This window comes from Vitis riparia, chromosome 4 (genome assembly GCF_004353265.1).
Source record: "Vitis riparia cultivar Riparia Gloire de Montpellier isolate 1030 chromosome 4, EGFV_Vit.rip_1.0, whole genome shotgun sequence".
Lineage (NCBI taxonomy): Eukaryota > Viridiplantae > Streptophyta > Magnoliopsida > Vitales > Vitaceae > Vitis > Vitis riparia.
The window spans coordinates 6,679,174-6,690,933 of NC_048434.1; positions in this window are offsets into that span (position 1 = coordinate 6,679,174).

An 11,760-nucleotide genomic window follows, 5' to 3' on the forward strand; every position below is an offset into this window, starting at 1 on the left:
ATTTTCTATGTTTAAAAATAGAAAATAGAAAGCATATCTAACCCAATTAGTATTATCTACCAAGGGAATATTCAAGGATTTTTTCAAGGAAATTTTCTTTCTCATCCACTATTGAGTTTGAATTACTTGTTAGAAACGTGAATAAAAGAAAAAAAAATCATTTATTTCTATTATTACTCATATTCCATTCCCAAGAATCAAATACATCTTAAATTAACATGAACATGTAAGGCTTTTGTGAATATCTTACCATGTATTCAAACATGAGGATTAGAGTTTTAGAACAATTTGGGGCGAGTGGGAATACCCAAATAATTCATAGGATTTTCAGCAAATCCACACAATTCTCTTCCCAAGCCTCCCATGCAAATGTATAAAATTGTCTAAAGATAAAGAATCTCCTAGTAAACTTTGAGCTTGTTTGGCAATGTTTGTAAAGAAACATTTCTAACCCTTTTTTTAGTCCTTGAAAACAATTCTTTTGATAAAAAATTTTAAGTGTTAGAAAAGTTAAAAGTGTTTTTTAAAATTATTATCAAACCAATTAAAGAGCATTTGATAGTGTTTTTTATTATTTGAAATATAAACTTTAAAGTCATGTTTGGTTGAATGGATATAACATGGGATAAGATAAAAAAATTAGATATTATACCATATCCCATGTTTGGTTAGTGATGAGATATGATAAGTTATCCTATCACTTATCCTATTCTATGTTCAACCAAACATGAGATACGATAAGTAGTGAGATATATTATCCATTCTACATGGGATCTATTAATTTCATGTTAAGATATGAAATATGCATATTCCATGTATCATAAATTTATATTTTTATCAATTATTTTTTATTTTTTTATATACTTATTTTGAAAAATAATTTTTTTATTATAAATTAAATTTATGGTTAAAAAGAAAAACTAAAAAATATTTATAAAATAAAATAATATTAATATTTGATATATAAATTATTTTTATATATTGGATAGCTTGATATAATTTTTTATTTATAAAGTTTAAATATTTTAATCATGAATATTGTTAAATATAAAAGAAATTTAATTTTTTAAATAAAAAAATATTAGAATGTGATATAATTTTTATTTTAAACATTGAAAATATTAGATATTTCATATTATTTTTTTTATTCATTTCATAAATTAGATATAAACATTGTTGGGATATTTATAAGTGAATGGAAATTAAGACATACCGTTTCAATTAGACACAACTCTTCCTAATGGACACAACTTGTGTCAAAGAATATGTCAAGCATTTAAAACACATGTCTTCTAAGAGTCACCAGAAAACCTATAAATAGCCCCCCTCATGACATTTCTCATTCATTCCATCATCAATGCTCTCCACTTCTTCTCATTTCTTCCAAGTGTTTGGTATTCAAGAGAGTTCAAGTCATCAAGTGATTCGTTGTTTCTTGTGTTTTGGAGTGCTACTATCACAAGAAAGTGATCGTTGTATCCTGGGAGACGATTGTCAACAAACCGTAAGTACCAGTGCGAGACAAATTCGTCTTAAGGACATAGAGTCAAACTCTAGCCTCGATAAACCGTTTGTAAGATTCAATATTTACTTACCTTCTCGTTTATTTATACATAATTATTTGACCATACATATGTGATAATTTGAGAATAACAATCTTAAGACGAATTTCTTTTTAATCTTTTGCTTATATCTGTGTTTTTAATACAGTTAATAACATGGCCTTTACAAATATTATTGATACCCTTATTGTTACACCTACTACTACCCATGGTGAGAAACCAGAGAAATTGACTGGATTGGACTTCAAGCGATGGCAACAAAAGATGTTGTTTTATCTCACAACACTTAACTTGGCCAAAGTGTTGCATGAAAATGCACCTACCTTAAAGGAGGGAGAGACTGACAAGAAAATTGCAGCAGCAGTTGAAGCATGGAAACATTTAGATTTTCTATGCAAAAATTACATCCTCAATGGACTTGACAACACGATGTATAATGTGTATAGTCAAGTATAGACAGCCAAGGAGTTGTGGGAGTCTTTGGAGAAGAAATGCAAGACTAAAGATGCTGGCATGAAAAAATTCATAGTTGGCAGATTTCTAGATTACAAAATGGTTAACTCCAAGACAATGACAAGCCAAGTCCAAGAGCTTCAAATAATTTTGCATGAATTACATGTTGAGAAGATGGAATTAAGTGAGTCCTTTCAAGTTGCAGCAATTGTTGAAAAGTTACCACCATCTTGGAAGGATTTCAAGAATTATCTAAAACACAAGCACAAGAAAATGGGGCTTGAGGACTTGATTGTGAGATTGAAAATTGAGGAAGATAATCATGTCTTTGAGAAGAAAGTGGGAAAACATCCCATGGAATCCAAGGCAAACTTGGTGGAACCAAAGGCTAATAAAAAGATAAAGCACTTTGGTGAAGGTCCAAGTCAAGGTAAGAACAAATACAAGAAGTTTGTTGGAAAGTGTTACATTTGAAATAAGCAAGGCCATAGGGCCAAGGATTGTCGCTTGAAAGGACAAAGTAAGGAAAATAAAGCACGTGTGATTGAGGAAGAGGAGTTGGCAAAAATGTTTTCTACATTGGTACTGTTTGAAGCTAACATAGTAGATAACCTAAATGAATGGTGGGTTGACACAGGTGCCACCCGTCATGTTTGTGGAGAAGGAAACATGTTCTCTACATATGTACCAGTCAATGGTAGAAATTTGATCATGGAAAATTCTACCACATCTAGGGTTGTGGGAATTGGAAAAGTGGTGCTAAAGATGACTTCTGGAAAAGAACTTGTTTTCACAGATGTGCTACATGTGCCTGATATTCACAAGAATCTAGTTTTTGGTTCTATGCTTAGCAAAAATGGGTTCAAGTTAGTTTTCGAGTCTGAAAAATTTGTATTCATGAAAAATGGGATGTATGTGGGCAGGGGTATATGACCAATGCCCTGTTTTAGATTAATGTAATGATTGTTAAGCGTGATTTCAATAATAATAAGGCAAGTACTTCTGTTTACTTTATTGAGTCTTTTACTTTGTGGCATGATAGGTTAGGACATGTTAACAATAAAACTTTAAAAAGGTTGATTAACATGAATTTGTTGCCTTCTTTTAGCATTGATTTTAAACAAAAATGTGAAGTGTGTGTGGAAGCCAAGATGGCTAAGCCACCATTTCATTCAATTGAAAAGAACACAGAACCTCTGGATTTAATTCATAGTGACATCTGTGACTTAAAGTTTGTACAAACAAGATGAGAGAAAAGGTATTTTATTACCTTTGTAGATGATTGTACAAGATACTGTTATGTGTATTTGCTAAGAAGCAAAGATGAGGCCTTAGATGTGTTTAAACACTACAAGAATGAGGTTGAAAATCAACTTAATAGAAAGATTAAGGCAATAAGAAATGATAAAGGTGGAGAGCATGAAGCTCCTTTTAGAGAATTTTGATCAGAACATGGAATAATCCACCAAACTACTGCTCCTTATTCACCTCAATCGAATGGTGTTGCTGAGCACAAGAATCGTACATTAAAGGAAATGATGAATGCTATGTTGATAAGTTTGGGTCTTCCCCAAAACTTATGGGGAGAAGCAATTCTTTCTGCAAACCACATTCTTAACAAGATACCACACAAGAATAAGGATGTAACTTCATATGAGTTATGAAAGAGTCACAAACCCTCTTATAAATATTTGAAAGTGTGGGGGTGTTTGGCTAAAGTAGGAGTGTCAAAACCTAAACAAGTTAAGATTGGGCCTAAAACTATTGATTGTATATTTATTGGATATGCAAATAATAGTAGCATATCATTTTCTTGTACATAAGTCTTGTATTCTTGATATACATGAAGATACAATTATTGAGTCTAGGAATGCGTCATTTTTTGAGAATATTTTTCCTTGTAAAGAAAATCAAGAAGTAAGTTCAAATAAGAGAACTTATGATACTGCAAATGGTAATCATCAAAATGAGGAAGAACCAAGATGCAGTAAGAGAGCCAAGAAGACAAAGTCTTTTAGCCCGGATTATCTAACTTACATGTATGATAACGAACCCAAGACATTCAAAGAAACAATGTCAACACCAGAAGCCCCATTTTGGAAAGAGGTTATCAATAAATTGAATCCATCATGCATAACCACACATGGAAATTGGTAGATTTACCACCACGAAATAAACTATTGGGTTGCAAATGGATCTTCAAGAAAAAAATGAAGCCTGATGGAACAATAGATTAGTACAAGGCTAGATTGGTAGCCAAAGGATTTAAACAAAAGGAAGGCCTTGATTTCTTTTATACGTATTCACCAGTTACGAGAATAACATCTATTAGAGTGTTAATTGCAATCACAACATTGCATAATTTGAAAATTCATCAAATAGATGTTAAGACAACCTTTTTAAATGGTAAGTTAGAAGAAGAAATATATATATGGAAAAACCTAAAGGGTTTGTTGCTCCTTGACAAGAAAAGAAGGTGTGTAAGCTGATAAAGTCCCTATATGGGCTAAAATAAGCACCAAAACAATGGCATGAGAAATTTGAAAAAATAATATTGTCAAATGATTTTAAAATTAATGAATGTGATAAATGTGTATATACAAAGAATACACAAAGTGAGTATGTCATTGTGTGCCCGCACATGGATGATATGTTAATTATTGGTAGCAATAATGATGTCATTAAAGCTACCAAGAAAATGCTGATAAGTTATTTTGATATGAAAGACATGGGTGTCGTAGATGTGATCTTAGGTATAAAAATAGACAAGACATCTAGTGGACTAATATTATCTCAATGTCATTACATTGAGAAAATTCTTAAACGGTTTAACCAATATGATGATAGTCCAATTAAGACACCAGTAGATTTAAATCTACATTTAGCTAAAAATAATGGTCCAAGAATTGACCAGTTGGAATATTCTCGTATCATTGATAGTTTAATGTATGTCATGAACTGCATGCATCCAGACATAGCCTATGCAATTAATAAACTAAGTAGGTTCACTAATAATCCAGGAAAAGACCATTGGAAGGCGTTGGTTAGGGTTCTTAGCTATCTAACATACACCCTAAACTATGGACTTCATTATTTAAGGTATCCAACCGTACTAAAGGATATAGTGATGCAAATTGGATATTTGATACGAAGGACTCAAAGTCCACAAGTGGATATGTATTCACAATTGGTGGTGCTACAATATCATGGAAGTCATCTAAACAAACATGTATTGCAAGATCAACGATGGAATCTGAATTTATTGCTTTAGATAAAGTAGAGGAAGAAGCAGAATGGCTTCATAATTTTCTAGAAGACATTCCATGTTGGCCAAAACTAGTGCCTGCAATATGTATACATTGTGATAGCTTATCAACGATTGGAATGGCACAAAGTAACATGTACAATGGTAAGTCTTGACACATCCATTGCAGACATAATACTGTAAGGCAGTTACTTGCACATGGAATTATTTCCATTGATTATGTTAAGTCAAAAGACAACCTAGCGGATCCACTAACTAAAGGATTTTCTAGAGATCAAGTAAACTGCTCATCGAGGGGAATGAGATTAAAGCCTATCACTAAAAAGTTTCATAATGGAAACCCAACCTAGCTTACTAGAGATCCCAAGATCTAGGTTCAATAAGGACAACTAAATTATGAAATACTCTATGAAGAGCATTAGGGAAAAATAAATTCTTACCCATTCCTATGGTGAACTAGTGATATACAAGATGTGTTTAGGATAAACTATGTTTTTAATGATTCTAATAATTTGAAAGAGTTCAAGTGGAGTATGGTAGAATACTCGCCATAGGAATCACCTATGTGAGTGTGAAATGGGGCCGTTTCTATAAGAATTTTTAAGGCTGAAATTCTCTAAAGCACTCATGAAACCGGGAATTGTTCAGGGCCAAAATGAGTACAACCGTGAGAATCAATGGTGATCCGGAAAGGAATTGTGTGAATACTATTGTCTTGATTTACATCAATAGTTGAATAGTTCAAGACATCATATTCACTGATTAGCTAGTAAATCCGATAGTTTTCACTAAAGAAGGTTCAAAGCCACAAACTACCTATCCTAATGCAATCACTTTCCAATTTTGTACTCTCTTGATTGTTTAGTTTTCCATTTGCCTTTTTTTAAGTCAATTTCCATTCATATAGGGGATTGTTGGGATATTTATAGGTGAATGGAAATTACGACATATCGTTTCAATTAGACGCAACTCTTCCTAATGGACATAACTTGTATCAAAGGATATGTCAAGTATTTAAGACACATCTTTTCTAAGAGTCACCAGAAAACCTATAAATAGCCCTCTCCCCATGGCATTTTTGATTCATTCCATCATCAATTCTCTCCACTTCTTCTCATTTTTTTTCCAAGTGCTTGGTATTCAAGAGAGTTCAAGTCATCAAGTGATTCATTGCTTCTTGTGATTTGGAGTGCTACTATCACAAGAAAGTGATTGTTGTATCCTGGGAGACGATTATCAACAAACTGTAAGCACCAGTGCGTGGCAAATTTGTCTTAAGGACATAGAGTCAAACTCTAGCCTCTATCAACCTTTTGTAAGATTCAATATTTACTTACTTTCTCGTTTATTTATTATACATAATTATTTGACCATACATTTGTGATCATTCGAGAATAACAAACATAATATAATATAGTATATCTCACTTGATATACTACCTTGAAATATCATGTCCATAAAATATGTATATCCAATAATATCATATTTCATTAACAATCATATTTTAATATATTTATTTCATATCCAATGGGAGATGACATCCTAAGATACACATATCCTATCTTATCCCGTCAACCAAACATAGCCTAAGCGAAAATATTTCAACTAAACATAGCCTAAATGAAAATATTTCTAAAAAGTGTTTTTAGAAGAATCATCTATCAAATACTTTTTTAAGAAACATCATAAATGATTTTTCAATTTTTTAAAAGTGTTTTCTAAATTTTTTCAAGCCTCGAATTTTTTTAAGATTTAAGGTATTATATTTAGAGAAAATTAATATAAGAAAGTATAAAAATAAAAATAAAAGTATATAATAATAATAATTTTTTAAATCACCAACAACTCTTAACAAGAAAGAAAGTAACTATAGAAAAAGTGAGAGAACAGTAATCACAACTTTTCTATTTTCTGATGTTGGTTAGTCTGTTATTTATAGTTGACCTTTTGCTGCTTAATGTATTAAAAAACTTAACTTTTAAAACCAAACATTGATTTTTCAAAATGTTTCTATTACTTTGTTTTACTTGGGTAAAATAATAAGGAATAAAGAAATAAATAAGGAAAAAAAAAAAAGGAAACACATGCACAGGAGAAAAATTATATCTCCAACCAACAAGTAGACTGAACATGGCCGGAATATTCTACTGGGGCCACCAACTCCGTCCACGTGCGTGATTCTATATTCAATGAATAAGCCTTCTAGGCTGCACCAATCAGTAACAACTTGCCACGCCACCTTGTTAAGCAAAACTCGTTAAGCTCAGCTGGAAGTTTGGTTATTGGTTGCAACATGGTGCCCTATTTCTGCACTAAGAAGGGTTCAAAAAATTGGCCGAGTCTGGTATGACTCGGTCAAGTCGTATCCGCCTCAACGCCAACCATGATGAGTCCATTATGAGATACAATTTATACCTAGACTCGACCTTGAATCGGTTGGACTCGGGTGACTCAACCGATATTCCAAGTTAACTCAGTCAACTCAAAAAAAAAAAAAAACTAATCAACAGATTCCTTATAAAAGAAACCCATCACAACAAGAATCAAATTTTCAGTGAAATTAGAGATTCCTCTGCAAAAGAAAACCCGTGAAAATTTCAAACAAACCCGTGACCCTTTCAAAAGCCTTTAAAAAGAGTCTCGATTGAAGAATAACTTACTTAACCCTAAATCCACCATTGCTGGAGTGTAGATTTTTCGTATTTGGTTCATTGCTGGTGGGAAAATAGCAGATCATTGTTGTATGGTAGTAATGGGAAGGTCTGATTGTCTAAGAGGCTGCAGATCGTGCATTGTGGTCTTCGTGGTATGTTGGGGAAAAACATAGCAAGGCTGTAGATCGGTCTTCATTGAAGGGTTCAAAAAATCGACCAAGTCCAGTATGACTCGGCCGAGTCGTATCCGCTTCGACGCTAACCGCGACGAGTCCAATACCATATAAAATTTATACCTAGACTCGGCTTTGAATCGGTTGGATTGGGTGACTCGACTGATATTTCGAGTTAACTCAATTAACTCGGAAAAAAAAAAAAAACTAATTAACAGACTCCCAACAAAAGAAACTCATCACAACAAGAATCAAATTTTTTGAGAAATAAGAGATTCCTCTACAAAAGAAAACTTGTGAAAATTTGAAAAACACTTGTGACCCTTTCAAAAGCCTTTAAAAAGAGCCTTGGTTGAAGAATAACTTACTTAACCCTAAATCCACTATTGCCAGTATAGATTTTTCGTCTTTGGTTCGCTGCTGGTGGGAAGGTAGCAGATCGTGGTTGTATGGTAGCAGGAAGAAGGTCCGATAGTCTGAGAGGCTGCAGATCGTGCATCGTGGTCTTCGTGGTGTGTTGGGGAAGAAAATAGCAAGGCTCTAGATCGGTATTCATGGCAGGGTTCAAATAATCGACCAAGTTCGATACGACTTGGTCGAGTTGTATCTGCCTCGACGCCGACCGCGACGAGTCCAATACCAGATACAATTTATATTAGACTCAGCCTTGAATCGGTTGGACTTGGGTGACTCGACCGATATTTCGAGTTAACTCGTTCAACTTGAAAAAAAAAAAAAAACCTAATCAACAAATTCCCTACAAAAGAAAGCCATCACAATAAGAATCAATTTTTCAGAGCAATAAGAGATTCCTTTACAATAGAAAACCCGTGAAAATTTGAAACAAACCCATGACCCTTTCAAAATCCTTTAAAAAGAGCCTGGTTGAAGAATAACTTACTTAACTCTAAATCCACCATTGCTGGAGTATAGATTTTTCATCTTTGGTTCACTACTGGTGGGAAGGTAGCAGATCGTGGTTGTATGGTAGCAGTGGTAAGGTCCGATAGTCTAAGAGGCTGCAGATCGTGCGTCGTGGTCTTCCTGGTGTGTTGGGGAAGAAGATAGCAAGGTTGCAGATCGGTCTCCATGGTAGGGTTCACAAAATCGACCGAGTCCGGTATGACTCGGTCGAGTCATATCCGCCTCGATGCTGACTGCGACGAGTCCAATACCCGATATAATTTATACCTAGACTCGACCTCTAATTGGTTGGACTCGAGTGAATCGATCGATATTTCGAGTTAACTCAGTTAACTCAGAAAAAAAACAAAAATAAAACTAATCAACAGACCCCCTACAAAAGAAACCCATCACAACAAGAATCAAATTTTCAGAGAAATCAGAGATTCATTTGGAAAAGAAAACCCGTGAAAATTTGAAACAAACTTGTGACCCTTTCAAAAACCTTTAAAGAGAGCCTTGGTTGAAGAATAACTTACCTAACCCTAAATCCACCATTGTCGGAGCGTAGATTTTTCGTCTTTGGTTTGTTGCTAGTGGGAAGGTAGCAGATCGTGGTTGTATGGTAGTTGGGGGAAGGTCCGGTAGTTTGAGAGGCTGTAGATAGTGCATCTTGGTCTTCATGGTACGTTGGAGAAGAAGATAGCAAGGCTGCAGATTAGTCTTCGTGGCAGGGTTCAAATAATCGACCAAGTTTGGTACGACTCGGCCTAGTTGTATCCGCCTCGACGCCGACCACAACGAGTCCAATACCATATACAATTTATACCTAGACTCAACCTTGAATCAGTTGGACTTGGGTGACTCGACCGATATTTCGAGTTAACTCATTCAACTCGGAAAAAAAAAAAAACTAAGCAATAGATTCCCTACAAAAGAAACCCATCACAATAAGAATCAAATTTTCAGAAAAATCAGTGATTCCTCTATAAAAGAAAACCCGTGAAAATTTGAAACAATCTAGTGAAAATTTGAAACAAACCCGTGACCCTTTCTAAAGCCTTTAAAAAGAGTCCGGTTGAGGAATAACTTACTTAACCCTAAATCCACCATTGCCGGAGTGTAGTTTTTTCATCTTTGGTTCACTACTGGTGGGAAGGTAGCAGATCGTGGTTGTATGGTAGCAGTGGGAAGGTCTGATAGTTTGAGAGGCTGCAGATCGTGCATCCTGGTCTTCGTGGTGTGTTGGGGAAAAAGATAGCAAGGCTGTAGATCGGTTTTCATGGTAGGGTTTAAAAAATCGATCAAGTCCGATACGACTCGACTGAGTCGTTTTCGCCTCGACGCCGACCACGACAAGTCGAATACCAGATACAATTTATACCTAGACTCGACCATGAACTATTTGGACTTGGGTGACTCGATCGATATTCTAAGTTAACTCGGTCAACTCGGAAAAATAAAAATAAATAATCAACAGATTCCCTACAAAAAAAACCCATCACAACAAGAATCAAATTTTCAGATAAATAAGAGATTTCTTTGAAAAAGAAAACTAGTGAAAATTTGAAACAAACCCATTACCCTTTCAAAAGCCTTTAAAAAGAGTCTCGGTTGAAGAATAACTTACTTAACCCGAAATCCACCATTGCCGAAGTGTAGATTTTTCGTCTTTGGTTCGCTATTGGTGGGAAGATAGCAAATCGTGGTTGTATGGTAGCAGTGGGAAGTTTCGATAGTCTGAGAGGTTGTAGATCATGCATCGTGGTCTTCGTGGTGTGTAGGGGAAGAAGATAACAAGGCTACGAATCAATCTTCGTGGTAGGGTTCACAAAATCGACCGAGTCCCATACGACTCGGCCAAGTCGTATCTGCCTTGACGCGGACCGTGACGAGTCCAATACCAGATACAATTTATACCTAGACTCAGCCTTGAATTAGTTGAACTTGGGTGACTCGATCGATATTTTGAGTTAATTCAGTCAACTCGGAAAAAAAAAAAAAAAAAACTAATTAACAAATTCCTTACAACAGAAACTCATCACAACAAGAATCAAATTTTCAGATAAATAAGAGATTCCCTTAAAAAAGAAAACCCGTGAAAATTTGAAACAAACCCATGACCCTTTCAAAAGCCTTTAAAAAGAGTCTAGGTCTAAGAATAACTTACTTAATCCTAAATTCACCATTGCCGGAGTGTAGATTTTTTGTCTTTAGTTCGTTGCTGGTGGGAAGGCAGTAGATCATGGTTGTATGGTAGCAGTGGGAAGGTCAGATAGTCTGAGAGGTTGTAAATTATGCATCGTGGTCTTTGTGGTGTGTTGGGAAAGACGATAGCAAGGCTGCAGATTGGTAGGTCTTTGTGGAAGGGTTTAAAAAATCAACTGATGTTGGTACGACTCAACTGAATTGTATCCGCCTCGACGCCGACCACGACGAGTCCAATACTGGATACAATTTAAACTTAGACTTGACCTTGAATTGGTTGGACTCAGGTGACTCAACTGATATTCCGAGTTAACTTGGTCAACTCAGGAAAAAATAAATAAAAAACTAATCAATAGATTCCCTGCAAAAGAAACCCATCACAACAAGAATCAATCTTCAGAGAAATCAGAGATTCCTCTGTAAAAGAAAACCCGTGAAAATTGGAAATGACTAGTGAAAATTTGAAACAAACCCGTGACCCTTTCAAAAGCCTTTAAAAAGAGCCTCGGTTGAAGAACAACTTACTTAACCCTAAATCCACC